Here is a 15,190-nt window from a genome sequence, read left to right as displayed (position 1 = left end):
CGACAAAAGTCAAAAAACGTTTTTTCAATAAAATGAATTATTAAGATGAATTTCTCATTATTGAGAACATGTGTGATTGTATACCAACTATCTTATTTGATTAATTACATTATTTCATTGCACTTTATGGGGCTCAATATTGTCTAAACTGTAATATTTGAATTTCACCCTATATTAAGAAAATTTGGTATGAGGGGAAAAATGGCAAGAAAAATTATTGTGAGCACATTTTTGGAAAGCAAATTCAGTGCATTTTACATGTCTGGTATAAAAATAAAGTTCATTTTAAATTTTAGCATTGATTTTACAATGTACCAGTAATATTCACTAAATTTTTACTATTTCACTTTAAGAGTTAAGGTATTCCACCGTATTCGGCTTGCAACTATTATGAAGTGGAAGCCTAGACTCCACTCTTTCATGTGCTACCAAATGTTTTTGCATATATTTGCGGATGGCCGAGATACATCGGTTTAAGTACATGCGATAATTTAGTCAATTTTTTAACCCCGTATTTTTAACTTCGGTGCTGTTCATACAATCACAAATTAAAAAAGTTTGATTGGTATAAAATAACTAAAGCAATCATAATCCATTACACACTTAAATTATTTTACGGATTCCTGTAAAATCTCAACAGCTGAACAGTTCGGTGAAATAAATTAACGAAGTACGGTAAATTTTTACAGTATTCGGTGAAAAATTACCGTAATCCGTAAAATTTAGACGGAATTACGGTGTTTTATTTCACCGAACTGTTCAGCTGTTGAGATTACGGTGAAGTTCACCGTAAGAGCTTAGTGTGTACTTTTGAGCAAGTTTCCGTTTATAAGCTAGGTGACATCCAGAAATCTGGGTTGAGTCGGTTGAAAAATTACAAAAAATAATAATTTTGCTAATTTTCTCCGAGGCCATCATTTGTACGATATGATTAGACCACAACAGAGGAATCTGTTTGAGGTTCGCGATATAGGGACTACCCGAGTAACACACATGTTGTAATTGACGCATATTAACTAGAGTGTCCATTTTCCGGCCTTTTTGCTCGTCCCGGGATTCGGGACAAAAATCTATGCTTGTCCCGGGAAATCCCGGGATCCCGGGATTTATCAAATTTTCAATAAAACTAGCATTTCTGTTAAAATGGCAGTATACATTTAACAATACACTTTTTCAGTGAAATAAACAGGTAATGTAACTTTTCAAAATAATACGTTAATTATAGCAAATCACATTTCAGATAAGACTTTCTTATTCTGATGAAGTAACCTAACAAAAATCAAAACTTAACTAGACTAATTACGGGTTTGCTATGGATTTTTAAAAATTCTCTATAACACTTATGAATGGAAGTATGACAAAAACTTAAGTCATAATTTTAAAGCAATTTGCTTCAAATATTTGAAAAGTCATAAAAACTTTAGAACAAAAAAAACGATTGAAGATCATTGAAGGTATTGTAGATCATGTAGATCAGAAGTTAATTACTGAAAATTATTGACTGAAATGTCGTAAATCGCAAATCAGTCCCATCTGCATGTTGGTCAAAATTGAGTTGATATCAGTTTTTATTATATCTTCTAATAATCAGCTGCACTAACGAGAAATAACTTTTTGTTCAGTAAAATTAGAGAAAATTCCAAGTCAAATTGTCCCATAAAGAAAAGTAAACGCATGTCAGTTACTGCAGATTTTCACACCGTATAACACAAAAATGTATTATTTGGTCATCTCTATATTTTTCTTGGAAAGGTAACACAGTGAAAAGCAAATTATGAAAGTTTCATAGACATTATTAGATAGAAACATGTTCCAAACTTCCGGAGTTTTTTTTTAAATTTGTATGGAAAACGAGATTGAAAACTTCTAAGTCAATTTTCTCAATGCCATAGGCTTATAAAAACGTTGAAAAGAAAAGCATTAAATCTATGCAACTAGACAAAAAAATGTGTTTCTTACTTGATAAATTGATCTTTTCATGAAAATAATTACTTGTTCATTCTCTTTTTCATTATGGTTTTCTACTTTATCAAATAAGGTTGATAGTGAGGAAAATGCCATTGTTCTTCATTGAAATTTAGTGCTTTTCATCAAATTCTAGGTATATTTCGGGAATTCCGGGATTCCCGGGATGTCAGAAATAAAATCCCGGGAAACGGGAAATCCCGAAATTTGTCGAATCCTGGGATTTTTTGTCCCGGGATGTCCCGGGATGGACACTCTAATATTAACTCTTATATGATCAAATCTAGTCACATAAGAGTTAATATGCATCAATTATAACATGTGTGTTCCTTGGGTAATGCGTAGTTTCTGGACAACATCCAGGTAAAAAAAAACAACTCGAAGATTTATTTAAAAAAAAACAGATTTTTAAAGAAATATTAAACGGCTGAGATTGTTATGTGTCTATGTTTTTTTGTTCAGATCGAAGTGGCTTCAATTTAATATAGACATTTAGTAGAAATTTTCTAAAAAATATCATACAAACTCTGTTGGTTATTTTTCAACCAGGATTAAATCATTGGAATAATATTTTACAAAATTTATAAAAAAATAAGTAGAAATATCAAAAATTTGCCCGTTTCTAAGTTTGATGGTTCACATACAGTGAATTGATTTTCCCTTATAGATAATAAAATAATTAGGCAACCTCCTGTACTATCTTCCTAAACTACGTTGAAATATAAAAAATACAGTATAAACGATTGAAAGAAAATAAAAATAAAAAAGACAGCACCAAATGGCCAGGTCAATGGCCATCAACGAAGAATGTCAAAAAAATCGTTTGAATCCTTTTAAATTCCTGCCAGAAATTTAAGCGACTATTTAAGCGTAATGTTGTCGGGAGAATGTTACTAATTTAATCAGATAAACTATTCATTTGTACATAAAATAATCATCTTATTCCGGCGAAAAGAAATGAAGATTTTTAATTCTACTTGATTAATTTCAATTTAAAATCAATTTAATACGAGATCTGGACAAAAATTCACGTTTCTTATATAAGAACTTGCTGCGCGTAATCATATAATGGATTTCATAAGCTTGGGTTAACCAGATGTTCTGATGTTTTAACATATCAAGTCAGATGGAGGCCTACAGTTAAAATATTTCTGACAATAAGGTTTCGAAAGTGATTTTGATTGAAACGCTTCAAACAATTTGAAGTGTCACATTTTAAATCAGCATACCGTATACAAATATGTGTTTCATATTATCTTGTTCCATTTTGGACCATATCCATAAAACTTTCTGATGATTATATGGCTTTTCCATAGGTGAAAACAATATTGCGTTATAAAATTTTAATAGTGTATTAAATGCAAAATGTACGGTGAAAGACCAATAAATACATCAAATAAACAGTTGCCAATGCATTTCAAACATCTATGATAACTATGATCACATTTTTCATGCAATTTTTAACTGTTCTGAGAAACTTAACAGTGTACTTACTTTGAAATGTTTGAAACATATCTTTGAAAATGTACTATATATTTTGTAAAATGATGAGCGAATTTGAATAATAATGCCTTAATTGACATATTTTCCCAAATACTCTCAATCCTTATAAATATTCTCAATTCAATTCAAAATGCATCTAAGTCATCCCAAACATGACATTTTCATGCTTCCTCAAGTTTGTTCATTTTTGTTCATTTTGAAGGTGTTTGGAATTTTGTCGCGAAATTTTGTTTTCTGGCCCATAGTGCATAGGTAGCACCGCAACAGCAGCACTAGGTTCAGCGGCCCCGAATCAGAGAAACGACTGGTACGACGGTGAATGCGAGCAGTTGAAGAATGAGAAGAATGCAGCATGGGCGAGAATGCTGCAACACCGCACGAGAGCGAACGAGGCACGGTATAAACAGGCGCGGAACAGACAAAACTCGATCTTCCGAAGAAAAAAAGCGTCATCAAGAAGAACGAGATCGCGAAGCGTTGGAAGAGCTGTTCCGCGCTAAAGACACACGGAAGTTCTACGAGAAGCTTAACCGTTCGCGCAAAGGCTTTGTGCCACCCCAGACAACCAGAAATCGCATGAAAGTTCACGTTACAACTCGTTTGTTCATACTAATTACATCAAACTCGCTAAACACCGTGGATAAACTCATCAGATTGATGAGTTTCCTCGCATAAAACACTTCTTTTCTGAGTTCATTTGTACATTTTGTTTCGTCCCGTACACACGTACAAAGTAAGTCGGATCAATCCGTAGCAGCTGTCAAATCATCATTTGTTATCATAAGTTAAGTCGCATAAGAGCACAGGTTAGTTCTGTAGAATATTTATACACTCGCATTGTATGTTATTATTCATCACATAATATATGCACGCATATCGCCTCCACTTTTGTACGTAGAAGGCCGTTTCGCAACATCTTATAAGTGAAATTTTGCACATATAGAGCCTCCAGGTGATTTCGTTATACGTACATTTTGGTTGTCTGGGACAAGCCGACATGTGCAGAGACTGTGACGGAAATCTTCTCACGAACGAACGTGAGGTGGTCGAAAGGTGGCGGCAGCACTACGACGAGTACCTTACCCAAGCAACCAATAGTTCGGATTGTACTTAAGCAGTGAACTCCAGAGTTCACTTTTGGTACAAATCTAGTTTCAGTGAAACTTTTTCGCTGATTAAGAGAACACCATGGATATTAACCCGTATAGGCCTGAGTGAAAGCAAAAATTCTAAAACCCTCACCGCTTAGCGAATTCTTAATGGATTCAGATGATTTTTTGTCTGTATACTGGCACATATATCTAGTTTCTAGAAGTGGACAGAGGAACACGGAAATATTCTTGCGGCCGGAGTTATTCCGGTGGATCACCATTGGCGTAGCTAGGATTTTTTGCTGGAGGGGGCCTAGGGGGGGCCTGGCAAATATTAGTTTTATAGGAGTTATGTCAGTCGAATTAACCAGATTTTCACAAATTTCGTAGTTTTAACAGATTTTTATTGATTTTATTTGTTATTTTGTCTCATTTCGCGGTACATCAATGATATTTGTAATTTTATATTTTCGCTATGGAAAAGATTCATTCTTTTTGTAATCCAGTGAAAAATTCTTCAAGAATTCTTGCAAAAAAAAAAACTCACAAGGAATGTCCAACATGGTAATCAACCATGTGGTTTGAAGAGATTCCTTTTAGAACTAGTACGGGAATTTGTTCATGATTTTTTTTCGTACTTTTCAGTGATTTCTTCAAGAACTCCTTTTCACTGAGTTCGTCCTAGGATTCTCACAGAAAATTATTCCCAGACTTTTTGATCTCACCATAAAATATCTCGAAAAATTCGAATTGTTTAATTCTAAAAGAATTCCACCGGAGAGTGCTTTAGAAATTCTTTTGATCATTTCTCCTGGAAGGCCCTGTACGTAATTATCAAATATAAATTGCAATTGTAAGTTTGAAATATCCTCCAGTTGTTTATAAATAATTTGTTTAGAATGTTCAGAAATTACTAAGGGGTTTCTCCAAAAATTGGTACTAAAGTCTCACCAAAAATGTCTTCAAAATCACCAAGCAAGGATTTATTTCACGAATTCTCCTGAGAGTTCACCAACAGCTGAAGCAAAAAAATCGAAGCGAAAATCGAAGCAAAATAATTATTCAGACTTTCTGCAAAAAAAAATTCTTCCAGGTGTTGCTCTAGGGCTTCCTCGTAATATTCCACAAGAACATCATGAGTAATTAAAAAGAATTCAATTGGGAAAATGTTATTCATGATTTCTCAAAGAAGTTCTCCGCAGATCTGTCTGCATTTTTTCACATATATGTTTTTTTAGATTTCTCTAAAGACATCCACAGCAACATCCCACATGCCTTCAAAACTCTCACGAAAATATGTTTTTTTATATTTTCAAAAATGCCTAACTAAAAGTGTTTAGAGAATTCTAACATTCCGTTGAAGTTACTAGCGGAATACGTTCAACTGTTCTTTCAAAAACTCTTCCACGAAAAAATTCAAAATTTTCCCGAGTAATTTCTTAAGGAATTTCTTAGAGAACCGTATTATGGTTTTCCTAGAATCCTCCCGAAAAAATTACCAGAAATATCTCAGTACTTTCCAGAGATTTTTTTCTTTAAACAGCTCTAACGATTCATTTGGGAATTTATTGAAAAAAAAAAATTTCATCAGATGTACTAAGATTTTGCAATTTATTCTTGAAATTCTCGAAGAATTTCTTCAGAATATTTATCAAGTATTTTTCAAACTCTAGAAATAGCTTCATTTTTTCGGAATGGTAATCTCAGGAATCTTCCATTAATAACATTTAAAAAATTGCCCAAACTCTACATTTTTTTATTCAAAAACTTCTCCAGTAGATCTGTTCATATTAAAAAAAATGTCTGGAAATTTACCGGTCAAACAGTATTCGGAATTCAAATGCCAAGAACAATGTCTGGTCAAATTTTCAGCTCATTTGATACAGATTTCAGTATGCTTCAAGTTGGAAATGTGCTTTTGGGCTTATTTCAAGGTTTAAAAAATCATAACTAGCATGTGGAAAATCAAAACCACTTGCTTTTACCACTATTTGAAAGCTAATTCTAATCTGTTAAAGTTGGTCGAACACGCCAATAAGATTAAATTGAGTTTTAACATTGTTTGATCCAAATTTGTTCTCCATAGTACCCAGAAATTACATTTTTCTCAATATACATGGTATGTAATACACCCATTGCCATTATTTTTTCAGGCCCTAGTCAACGGGAATCAAACATAATACATTTATGAATTTCACAGCTTAAATGTTGCTTAAGGAAATAAATTACAATTAATGCCCAAAGATCGAACACCGCATTCTTTTTACTTCGGCTTTTTTAAAAGAACACGATTGGTGTTAAAACGGATGGAACTTATACTGAATGTATGTGTAATTAAAATCTTAGATAACATTTTATATGAACTTCAAAGTTTCATGATACTACTTTGAACATACTGATGTAGAAAAAATTAATTTTCCCTACCTTTTCAAACAAACATTTTTATTGATTTTTTGTACTACTGTAGAAGTTTAACGCGAAAATATTGCCGGTATTTTTAAGAACATTACCGAAGATGTAGTGTAGTAAAGCTCATAATGTAATATTTTAATGAATTTATAACTTGGGGGAAACTTATGCATTACTTAAATTTTTTTTGTGTAATTCCTTATAGACTTTCAGAAATCAGGAACCATACGCATAAGAATTCTGTAATTTATTTAACCTCCTCTATTTTACTTTTTTTAAAATTCTTTATTTTTTTTTAAGCATGGAAAGATTTTTGTACGAAGTTCCTCAAAGCGTCATGCGAAGGAAGGAAAAACAACAAAATGTTGAAGCAGGTAGAACAATAGATGGGCAACGGTGCAATAAAAGATAATTTATAATCTTTTCTCTATGTAATTTACAGGATAGTTAAAACCTCTCTAATTATTTAAAAAATAAAGCAATTTTCAAGAAGTTCCATCAGAATCTTCTTTAAAAATTATTCTTGAAATAAATCCCTCCTTGCAGTGATGCATTTTGAACTGAACGCGAGCCAAAAATGAACTGAACGCGTTCTAATTTTGCACGAGAACCTAGTAAGCGTTGAATTCTTGTGCAAGATTCTGAACCTGCTCATGAACGGCCGTTTAACTTCATTGAAAAGTTAAAACCTCGAAACAACTACATCAGACTATATTGAATTTATATCGTTCAAATAAATGGAACTTTAAATGTTTCTTAACATCCTTGCAATTTTTTCGCATTTAATTATGTCACATAACTGCTATGAAAACAGTTTTCATATCGCGTTCAATTTCCAGCTCGCACGGGTTCAAATTTTTGAACTGCTCAATGTGCAAGCCTACTTGATTTCTCGTTTAAAAGTTTGAACTGGAACGCAAACTGAACGCGTTCAAATGCAACACTGCTTCCTTGACTTCTGGTTTTCTAGAATTCTACCAGAAAGCCTCTAGAAATTCTGCCCTCGTATCGCACAAAAATTCAAACCATGAATATGGATTCTAACAATTCTAACACTGACCAATCGGTGTTTAGATAGACTGCAGCAAGTATTTCTGAATGATTTCTGGAAAACATTGAAGTACGTTTGTAATAACCAAATATTTGCCTTGTTTGCTGTAATGTTGAAGCTTATGAATTTCGTAATACATCTGTATCAAAATTTATACAGTCCTTGACTTATCTTTAGAAGGCTAAAATATCATCCAATCCGGTCTGTCTGAACACCGACCAATTGGTGAAATTATTTCTAGAGAAGTGTTTTAAAGAAGATCAATAAAAATTTATTTATGAATATCTTAATAAATCTTTTTTTTTTCATGGGGTTTTTCAACAAATTTCCTCTGAAGATTCGAAGGCAAGAGAAATTTCAAAAACAATTTTCCTTCCATTTCTGGAAGAATTCGGGGATTTGAAACAAAATTTCTAGAAAAAACATAGAAGATATTTTGACGCTATTTGTGATGTATTTTGGACACATTTTTTAAGGACTTTTGATGCACTTTGCAGAAGAATTTGTAATAAAATTATTGGGAAAAATATTTAAAGAAATTCACAGAAAAATTTCTAGTAGAACTTTCAGCAAAATGTCTCAGTATTAGATTTGACAGAATGAATGATTTTTCGGAGGAATTGCGAGGGAATACTGAACTGTTGAAAGATTTTTTAGGTAAATCCGGGAACATTCTCCGGGAACATTTTCCGGAATCAATTTACCAATAAAAAGTAGACATGAAAGGAATGGAGCTTTGAATAAGTCCTACAATATTACTCAACTATTTTCCAAGAAATTTGCAAAAGTTCTAAATCTACCCTTTCATATTCCATGAGGAATTTGACTATACTAAAATTCTATAAAGAATATTGAAAAGTTTTCTGAAAAATGTTGTTGAAATCTGTAGAAAATTAGTAATTTAAAGTAAATTTATTCCTGTGAAAATACTTAAAAAATTGAATCAAAATCAATCAAAGATTTTTTTGATGGATTTGTTTTACATATTTTAAAACCAGGTTAAATTTCTGCCATTCATCTGAAGAAAACTTGGCCATGCCGCAACTCCTTGAAAATTCAGCAACAAGAATTCTCGCTATGTATTGTTTGAGAAATTCCGCTAGTAATTTTAATAAAATTGACGCTTGTATATCAGTATTTTTTGCAATGAGATTTTGAAAAATTGCGCTTATCGCATACAACAAGAAGCTAGTTATGCTGATGCTGTGTGAGACAAGCATGGTGTTCTCTAAAATAACGTAACTACTGAAGAGATTTTTGTCAATAACAAGAATCAAGATATTGTTGTTTGATGAGGGGGACTTTAACCTGACGGTCATTCGTCCCTTACAAGAGCCAAGTACATTGATTGAGATGATTTTGCTTCGTGTTAATTTTTATTTTAATTTTTATTTTTACTATCATCAAAAATTCTGGGGGGGCCTGAATGATTCTGGAGGGGGCCAGGCCCCCCCGCCCCCCTGTTCCTACGCCAATGTGGATCACTGGGTCAAGTCGGGTAAGGAGGGTACTGTGCGTTTGTGCCCCTGAAGGTAGGCAAATTTCAAGTCACAGATAATTTCCGGAATTGGCTATAATGTGGCCACTATATGACGGAATTTTAAGAAAATTGCATCAGTGTACACCTTTTGAGAAACAATGGAATTGGATAACTATGAGGTTTGCATTTGATTAATCCTACAAATTACCATTTTCGGGTCCCGGGACGCCTTGAACTTACGATAAAGTGGCCTATTTGTATCTGATCATATGTGCCAAGCTTATGGGAGCGCATTTTAGTGCACAATTATGTTTGATTTCTGCTTTTCGAGAATTGAAACGGTTTAGTATCCAATAAATCTATAGCTGGTTCTTCCGGGCATTACGTCCGAATGGCCATTTCCGGTATATTTTAAATGGTGCAAAACTCTTCATTTATAATGTTGAATATCAGATCTTTATGATTTATGCAAATTGAAATGATTGTCATCGCAAATAAATAAAGGTAACGTAGCATGTCCCAAAAAATAGCCCTTTTTTACCTGACTTGACCCAGTGACCCACCGAAATAACTCCGGCCACAGGAATATTTCCGAGTTCTTCTGGCCACTTCTAGAAACTAGAAATGTGGGCCAGTGAACTGACAAAAAATCATTTGAATCCGTTAAGATTTCGCTGAGCGGTGAGTGTTTCAGTATGTTTGCTTTCACTCAGGCCTATACGGGTTAAATGAACTTCATTCTCAGAGAAGTAATTTATGAACTCATCAACAACTTGAAAGTTCAGAACAAGTTTGAATTGAACTTCTTTTGTGCTTGAATGTAACAATCAAACTTAAACGAACTTTATGTAAACTGTAAAGTTCGGTTAACTACTTAAAAAGGGAGCTGATTAAGCCAAAACATGCCCTTTTATCCGAACTTTTGGTTGCTTGGGTAATGGTGATGTAGCCAGTAGCGGCGGTGGCACGTAAACAACTTTGGGAGCACGCGCGGACGACGAAAGACTTCCGCCTCCAGATCTCCAAGAGGTAGAAACGGAGATTAGACGGTTGAAAAACAACAAAGCCGCTGGAGTGGACCAACTTCCGAGCGAGTTGCTAAAACACGGTGATGATGCACTGGCAAGAGCGCTGCACTGGGTTATTTCCAAGATATGGGAGGAGGAAGTATTGCCGGAGGAGTGGATGCAAAGTGTCGTGTGTCTACAAAAAGGGCGACAAGTTGGATTGCGCCAATAATCGTGCGATCACAATTTTGAGCGCCGCCTACAAGGTACTCTCCCAAATTCTATGCCGCCGTCTATCACCAATTGCTAGAGAATTCGTTGGACAATATCAGGCAGAATTTATGAGCGAACGAGCAACAACGGACCAGATATTCGCCATCCGCCAGGTGTTGCATAAATGCCGTGAATACAATATAGCCACACATCATTTATTCATCGATCTTAAATCGGCCTATGATACAATCGATCGAGAACAGCTATGGTTGATTATGCACGAATACGGTTTCCCGGACAAACTGATAAGATTGATCAAGGCGACGATGGAGCGAGTGATGTACGTAGTCCAAGTATCAGGGACACTCTCGAGTCCCTTTGAATCTCGCAGAGGGTTACGGCAAGGTGATGGCCTTCCGTGTTTACTGTTCAACATTGCTTTAGAGGGTGTGATAAGAAGAGCGGGGATAGACACGAGTGGCCCGATTTTCAGAAAGTCCGTTCAGTTACTTGGTTTCGCCGACGACATTGATATTGTTGCACGCAACTTTGAGACGATGGCGGACACGTACATCCGACTAAGGGCTGAAGTTAGGCGAATCGGACTGAACATCAATGTGTCAAAGACGAAGTACATGATAGCGAGGGGCTCAAGAGAAGACACGGCACGCCCCCCACCTCGAGTTCATATTGACGGTGATGAAATCGAGGTTGTCGAAGAATTCGTGTACTTGGGCTCACTGGTGACCGCCGACAACGACACCAGCAGAGAAATCCAGAGACGCTTCGTTGCTGGAAATCGTGCCTACTTTGGACTCCGCAGAACGCTCCGATCGAGCAAAGTTCGCCATCGCACGAAGTTGACCATCTACAAGACGCTGATTAGGCCGGTACTCCTCTATGGGCACGAAACATGGACCCTACGTGCAGAGGATCAACGCGCCCTTGGTGTTTTCGAACGGAAGGTGTTGCGGACCATCTACGGCGGAGTGCAGATGGAAGACGGAACGTTGAGAAGGCGGATGAAACATGAATGGCACCAGCTGCTGAGAGAACCAACCATTGTCCACCTCGCAAAAATTGGGAGGCTGCGGTGGGCCGGGCATGTCACCAAAATGTCGGATACCAACCCGGTGAAAAGGGTTCTCGAAAACAATCCGACCGGCACAAGACGACGTGGTGCGCAGCGAGCAAGATGGGTCGATCAAGTTGAGGACGATCTGCGGACCCTTCGCAGAATGCGTGGCTGGCGACGGGCAGCCATGGACCGAGTCGAATGGAGACGTCTCCTACATACAGCAGAGGCCATCCAGGCCTTAGCCTGATTGGTAAGTAAGTAACCTCTTACTTTTTTATCTATAGTAGGGTTCAAAAAAGCTTCAAAAGCCGGGCCTGTTGTGTGGGCACGGTGTGGGACTCACGTTAGGTGTGCTTAACCACTAAAAAACTTTCCCTACTGTAACTTCATCGAGGGAGGGCTGTGCTCATGCACTTCGTCAATCTCAGCCTCTAGCTGTTCTGCTAGTTCACTGTTGGAGCTTTATGTCGTCAAAAACGCTGCGATTCCGGTTCACTGGCGCTCCGACGATTCAAGCCGGTTATACGCTACGTACTACTACCGAGCAGGAGCGTGAAGAACGACGGGCGGTGTTCACCGCTGCCAAAGTCTGCTGAAGTCCGAGATAAGGGCATGCAAAAAGGCCTGCTTCGAGGGACTCTGTCAGAGTGCCAACGCGAACCCGTGGGGTGATGCCTGCAGGATCGTAATGGCGAAGACAAGAGGTGCAATTGCTCCTACGGAGCAGTCTCCACAGATGCTGGAGGGGATCATCGAGGGGCTCTTCCCGCGCCACAACCCTAGCCCATGGCCTCCTTTTATAGGACAGCCGGGGATTGGGGCTGGCGATGAGGATAGAGTAACTGATGAGGAACTTGTAGGGATTGCAAAATCCCTAAGCATGGGGAAGGCACCAGGTCCGGACGGAGTTCCAAACCTGGCCCTCAAAGTCGCAATCTTGGAGGCTCCCGGTATGTTCAGATCTGCTATGCAGATATGCCTGGACGAGGGAGTATTACCAGATGCGTGGAAGAGGCAGAGCCTGGTACTATTGCCAAAGGCGGGGAAACCACCCGGTGACCCGTCGGCGTATAGACCAATATGCTTGATTGACACGGTGGGGAAAGTGCTCGAGAAGATCATCCTCAACAGACTGTCGAGGTACACCGAGGGTGTAAATGGTCTCTCAGGCAACCAGTTCGGCTTCCGGAAAAGGAGGTCCACTGTAGACGCTATTCTGACGGTTAAGAAAACCGCTGAGATAGCACTCCAGCTTAAGAGGAGGGGTATTCGCTACTGCGCAGTAGTGACTCTGGATGTAAGGAATGCATTTAATAGTGCCAGTTGGGCGGCTATTGCTGATGCGCTCCTGCGTCTGGGGATACCCGAGTACCTGTACAAGATTCTCGGAAGTTACTTCCAGAATCGGGTATTAGTCTATGACACAGAGGTGGGTCGGAAGTGCTTTCACATAACCTCAGGAGTCCCGCAAGGTTCCATCCTGGGTCCTGGGTTATGGAATGTCATGTACGACGAGGTGTTGAGATTAAAATTCCCGGCGGGTGTGGTCATCGTTGGCTTTGCCGACGATATTACGCTGGAGGTCTACGGTGAATCGATCGAAGAAGTGGAATTGACTGCAGCCCACTCGATCGCAATTGTGGAGGAGTGGATGAGCTCCAGGAAACTGGAATTGGCTCACCACAAAACTGAGGCTGTTGTTGTCAACAGCCGAAAGTCGGTGCAGCAAGCGGTGATCAGTGTAGGCGACTGCACAATCACTTCGAAGCGCTCCGTCAAACACTTGGGGGTGATGATCGACGACAAGCTTACCTTCGGTAGCCATGTCGATTATGCCTGAAAGAGAGCCTCCACAGCTATTGTGGCACTGTCCCGGATGATGTCCAATAGCTCTGCGTTGTACGCCAGCAAGCGTAAGCTTCTGGCCCGTGTCGCTTCGTCCATACTGAGGTATGGTGGCCCGGCTTGGGGCACGGCTTTGAGTACCGATAGCTACCGTAGCAAGCTAGAGAGTACTTATAGGCTAATGTGCCTGAGGGTTGCGAGCGCGTACCGTACCGTGTCACACGATGCACTTTGTGTCATCACCGGTATGATGCCTATTGGTATCCTTATCATGGATGACATAGAGTGATTCGAAAGGCGCGGCACAAGAGGCATACGCAGGACTGCCAGACGGCCTCCATGGTCAAATGGCAGCGTGCGTGGGACAGTTCCACCAAGGGAGTGTGGACTCACAGGTTGATTCCGTGGTTAGATATCTGGGTCAATAGGCGCCATGGGGAACTAACATTCCACCTAACACAGGTCCTTTCGGGTCATGGATGCTTTAGACAATATCTACACCGTTTCGGTCATGCGGGTTCTCCCGAATGTCCAGTTTGTGCAGGTTTAGAGGAAACGGTGGAACACGTTTTGTTCGTGCTGTCGTGGCGCCGGCCTACTGGGTGGATACGAGCCTCTGGTTGTTCGGGGCAGGTGGAGGCCCCTTCGTCAGCAATCCCAGCTGGTGCTAGCTGATAGGGCCTGAGCCTTCAGTAGGTCAAATTGCGAAGCCCGCAGTATCAGTTCTTGATACCTGCGGTGCAGCTGGGCGCGGGCTTAGTGGTCGACCCTGCCCGCCTTCAGCGGACAACGGGAGGTGAGGACCACCCGGGAAGCTGGCAATGCGCCAGCATGCTACCTTGGTGGACCCCCATAAGCGTGTCATCGATGTTCGTTGCTGCATGGCTACGCAGCTAACCTGGAGGATGCGATGTGCAATAGCCCCTCTCCGAAGCAATGCCTTCTTGGTAGTCCCGGAGAGACGAAGGGTTTGGCGGCAATGGAAATGGTTTAGTGGGTCGGGGGTGTAGTCCTGTTTACTGCTTGTACGTAGTAAATGGTCCCCAACCCCACACTCCCGGACCTCGGTCCGGAGTCTGTTGAGCAGATTATCCTCCCATTGCTTAGAAGGAAAAAAAAAATACGCTACGTACTACTCAGAGTAGTCCTCGGCGGTGGATCTATCCCACTCCGACGAAGATTTCCCCGGCGGCGGAAGATCTCCCGAACCGATGATATCCGGGCAGATGCCGAAGTCGGTCCTGGGATTCCGGTGAAGGGAAACTGAGCTGAGCGATGGTAACGAGCGTTACGTAACAGATCATACAATCTGGCGTCGGTTGCTTCCGGTCCCAAGGCTGGAAAGTATTCAGCTGGTAATGACGAGGCGGTCTGGCATTTGGAGGTGAAGTGGAGTTTTCTGTTCGGATTTCGACTCGACAGAGGCTCGCTTCCCTCGTTGTCCTTCGGAGTATTGGGTGTCCTGACCTTCACCCTTTGTATGTTAGCAGAGGCAGTTTTGCACTGCTTGCAGAACAGTTCTGCAGTGCACTGGTACCGTGTTTTCGA

This window comes from Aedes aegypti, chromosome 1 (assembly GCF_002204515.2).
Source record: "Aedes aegypti strain LVP_AGWG chromosome 1, AaegL5.0 Primary Assembly, whole genome shotgun sequence".
Classification (NCBI taxonomy): Eukaryota; Metazoa; Arthropoda; class Insecta; order Diptera; family Culicidae; genus Aedes; species Aedes aegypti.
Note: the sequence above shows the minus strand (reverse complement) of the source record.